Below are 4,966 nucleotides of genomic sequence, written 5' to 3'. Positions count from 1 at the left end.
GAGAGAGAGAGAGAGAGAGCCGGGCAGACAGGGAGATGGAGAGAGAGGGAGAGGCAGACAGACAGGCAGATGGAGAGAGAGAGAGGCAGGCAGACAGACAGGCAGATGGAGAGAGAGAGAGGCAGACAGACAGACAGGCAGATGGAGAGAGAGAGAGGCAGACAGACAGACAGGCAGATGGAGAGAGAGAGAGGCAGACAGGCAGATGGAGAGAGAGAGAGGCAGACGGACAGACAGATGGAGAGAGAGAGAGAGGCAGACAGGGAGATGGAGAGAGAGAGAGACACAGACAGACAGACAAGGAGAGGCAGAGAGAGAGACGGACAGAGACGAAGATAGACAGATGGAGAAACAGACAGACAGAGACACAGATGTAGGTGAAAACTGCGAGGAATACCTTGTTCCCTGGGGGCTTTGTCCCCAGTTTCTTGCTGCTCAGCCTCTGTTTTGTGAGTGTGAGTGTGAATGTGAGTGTGTGTGTACGTATGTGTGTGAGCTGTTGTGACATCATTTCCCCCACTCCCACCGTTGTACTCATACTCTTTTCAACAATTCGCATCCTAGGAACAGAAACCTCAGTGTAATCTTCGATAATAAAATAAAAGTGACCGTTTAATACAACCGAATCCTGTGTTTCAGACTGCCTTTTCATTCTCTGGGATCTGCGTCCAACCAAAAGAGAGGGTCATTGCTGAACTCAGTGGGTGTAGAAGACCGCTCCGCACATCTTGGAATATTGCATTCCCATGTGGGAATCCCCTGTGGGAATGAGGGACCCTGACAGTGAGTGGGAAAACCCTGATTTCTATTCCTGGCCTGAGCTCAGAAAGGTGATGGGGGAGGGGAATTTGGCATCAATACCTGTGAACCCACGAGCGAGACTCTCCAGCAGGCTAGAGCCTGGGTTACAGGTTGTACACAGCCTGGGGTTGCGAGCTTGACCCCACTCAGCCCCTCAAACATTGGGTGCTAGATCTTAGCCTCAACTCAACTTTCCTGCCTCCTCCTGATCATCCTTTAACCCGTTACGAATTAAAACTATTTATTCCTTCCTTAAATTTACTCAATGTCCCGAACAGCTCTGAATTCCACAGATTCATGACACTTTGAGAGAAGCAATTCTTCCTCATCTCGGTTTCAGAATAAGGGGTAGCAGATATAAAACAGTGACCTCTCGTTCTAGATTGCCCCACATTGTCTGTTTTATCCCTTTAGCATCTTATACAATTAGATCTCTCATTCTTGTCAACTCCAGAGTGTATGGTCCTAAACTAACCAATAAGACATCTCTGGAATTAATCTAGTGAACCTCCTCTGAAGTGCATTCCTCCTCAGATAAGGGGACCAAAACTGGACATTGTACTCCAGTACATTAAAGCACAATAAACATTGACACAAATATCATGGACAGACGGGAAAATGAGTTTCTGAAGTCTATATCTCATGGGTGGGTTGAATTGTCTCTCAGCTCCTTTTAATTTTACTGATGTCAGCCTGCTATTGTCTCTAAGGGTGATGGTTTATCCCATTAACGGGATGAGGGCATCGCTGGCCAGGCAGCATTTATGGCCCATCCCCAATTACCCAGAGGGCAGTTGAGAGACAACCACATTGCTGTGGGTCTGGAGTCACATGTAGGCCAGACTAGGTAAGGATGGCAGTTTTTCCCCCCTAAAGGGAATTAGTGAACCAGGTGGGTTTTTCCTCACAATCGACAATGGGTTCACGGTCATCATTAGATTCTTAATTCCATATATTTTATTGAATTCAAATGCCAGCATCTGCCATGGCGGGATTCAAACCCGAGTCCCCAGAACATTATCTGGGTCTCTGGGTTAACAGTCCTGTGATAATACCACTAGGCCATCGTCTCCCTGGTCAGATGGTCATTTATAGAGAACAGTGAGAGATGTTTTCAGTTTGCCAGCTCAGGAAGGACATGGTTAGGGTGACTAGACAAGCTCCCCCATTGTTCTGCACTAACTTTAACAGATCTTTACAAACTGTGACTCAACTGATCCGAAGACCATTGGGAAGCAGTTTTCCTTTGACTGAAAACCTTCTGGGGACATTCTGATTCCATACTCTAGCATTGTTCCTTGAAAGTGGAGTTGCAGGTAGACAGGGCGGTGAAGAAGGTGTTTGGTACGCTTGCCTTTATTGGTCAGTGCATTGAGTATAGGAGTTGGGAGGGTCATGTTGCAGCTGTACAGGACATTGGTTAGGGCCACTTTTGGAATACTATGTACAATTCTGGTCTCCCTGCTATAGGAAAGATGTTGTTAAACTTGAAAGGGTTCAGAAAAGATTTACAAGGATGTTGCCAGGATTAGAGTGTTTGAGCTTTAGGGGGAGGCTGAATAGGCTGGGGCTATTTTCCCTGGAGCGTCAGAGACTGAGGGATGACCTTATAGAGGTTTACAAAATCATGAGGGACATGGATAGGGTGAGTAGCCAAGGTCTTTTCCCCAGGGTGGGGGTGTCCAAAACTAGAGGGCATAGGTTTATGATGAGGGGAAAGATTTAAAAGGGACCTGAGGGGCACCTTTTTCACACAGAGCGTGCTGCGTGTATGGAATGAGCTGCCAGAGGAAGTGGTGGAAGCTGGCCCAATTACAACATTTAAAAGGCATCTGGATGGGTACATGAATAGGAAGGTTTTAGAGGGATATGGGCCAAATGCTGGCAAATGGGACTACATCAGTTTAGAACACCAGCACAGTGGCTCAGTGGTTAGCACTGTGGCCTCACAGTGCCGTGGACCCGGGTTCAATTCCACCCTCGGGCGACTGTCTGTGTGGAGTTTGCACGTTCTCCCCGTGTCTGCGTGGGTTTCCTCTGGGTTCTCCGGTTTCCTCCCACAGTCCAAAGATGTGCAGGCTAGGTGAATTGGCCATGCTAAATTGCCTGTAGTGTTCAGGGATGTTTAAATTAGGTGGGCTGCTGGGGGATGGGTCTGGATGGGATGTTCCAAGGGTCATGTGGATTTGTTGGGCCAAAGGGTCTGTTTCCACGCTGTAGGGATCCTATGATCTATGAATATCTGGTCTGCGTGGACGAGTTGGACCAAAGGGTCTGTTTCTGTTCTGTATGAGTATGACTCTAAATCCTGGCTGAACTGGCTCCTTTTGAAATAGAGGTATAGAACATAGAACAGGACAGGCCCTTCGGCCCACAATGTAGGTGCCGACCTATTCTCCTACTCCAAGATCAAACTACGCTGCATACTCTGCATTTTACTATCCTCCATGTGCCTATCCAAGAGTCGCTTAGAAGTCCCTAAAGTATCTGATTCCACTACCACTGCTGGCAGCGCATTCCACACGCCCACCACTCTCTGTGTGAAGAACCTACCTCTGACATATTCCCTATACCTTACTCCAATCACCTTAAAATTATGCCTGCTTGTAATAGTCATTTCTGCCCTGGGGAAAAAGTCTCTGGCTATCCACTCTATCTATGCCGCTCATCATCTTGTAAACCTCTACCAAGTCACCTCTCATTCTCCTTCTCTCCAATGAGAAAAGCCCTAGTTTCCTCAACCTTTCCTCAAAAGACCTGCCCTCCAGTCCAGGCAGCATCCTGGTAAATCTCCTCTGCACCTTCTCTAAAGCTTCCACGTCTTTCCTATAATGAGGCAACCAGAACTGAACACAATATTCCAAGTAACCTTATTGAAACAAACAAAATTCTTAGAAGAGTTGACAGGGTAGATGCGGAGAGGTCGTTTCCTCTTCTGCAAGAGTCTAAGGCCGGAGGACATCAACCCAGAATAAGGGGTCACTCATTTAAGGCAAAGGTGAGGAGGAACTTCTTCGCTCAAAGGGCTATGGTGGCTGGGTCATGGGGTATATTCAAAGCTGAGACAGACTTCTAATCAGTAAAGGAATCAAGGATTAGGGGGAACAGGCAGGAAAACAGAAGTATATTTGAGCTGGGGAAAGGTATCTGGGAAAAGGATGTTAATGAAACTGATCTTGTGATAAAACAAGAGAGAGGGTTGAGTAATGAAGAAGAACCGACTCCATCCCCGCACACCAGCGAGTTCATTTGGCTGTGTCCTGCCAGGAATTATCATGAACTGGGACCTTTCTCAGCAAACAGTCACAAAAAGGTCAAACATCTCTCACAACGACACAGCCCCAGGTAATCAGGACTTGTTCACTGGACTTCACTCTCTTAATCATTGTGAGGACTCCCATGGTGGATCATCATGGTGAAAAACATCAGGAATGAGGGAATGTGTGCACAGCGTGGGAGAAATGCAAAGACGGGCAAAGAAATAGAGAGGGCAAGAGAAATTAATTAAGGGCATGGACAGTCTATAATGGTCAAACGCATTTTACACTGTTCTACATCAAACATCACCCAGGACAGGGGCAGCACGGGGTTAGGTATAGACTAAAGCTCCCTCTACACTGATCCCATCAAACACTCCCAGAGTAGAGACTACACAGGTTTAGATACAGAGTAAAGCTTTCTCTACACTGTCCTCCATCAAACACTCCCAGGACAGGGACAGCACGGGATTAGATACAGGGTGGGGTTCACTGCCAGGACAGGGACAGCACGGGGTTAGATACAGGATGGGGTTATTGATGAGATTGTGTTGCCATGGGCAGTCCAGCATTTTATAGACAGTTCCTCTGTGAGCTGTGCCTTACCACGTAAGAATCTGATGCCTAGCAACAGTTAGGTATCCATGGTGAGGCAGTTTCCTTGACAACCAAGTGCTGCCATGGTCCCCATGGGATGTAGTGAACTGGTCTTGAATCCCTTTCTCCCTGCTCCTGGGACAAACCCTCCACGCCCATCCCAATGTTATTTCCTGTAGATTTAGTAACCCTGGTACGGTACACAGAAAGGCCATTCAATCCATTCATGATGGTCTTCTCCTGTAATATTAGCCTGGTCTGTCCCTGCTGCATCTGATCAGTATAACCTTGTTGCCTTTTCCCAACACATG

The sequence above is a fragment of the Rhincodon typus genome, chromosome 47, assembly GCF_021869965.1.
Source record: "Rhincodon typus isolate 14 chromosome 47, sRhiTyp1.1, whole genome shotgun sequence".
Classification (NCBI taxonomy): Eukaryota; Metazoa; Chordata; class Chondrichthyes; order Orectolobiformes; family Rhincodontidae; genus Rhincodon; species Rhincodon typus.
The sequence above is the reverse complement of the archived record's forward strand: the minus strand, read 5'-3'. Positions refer to the sequence as shown.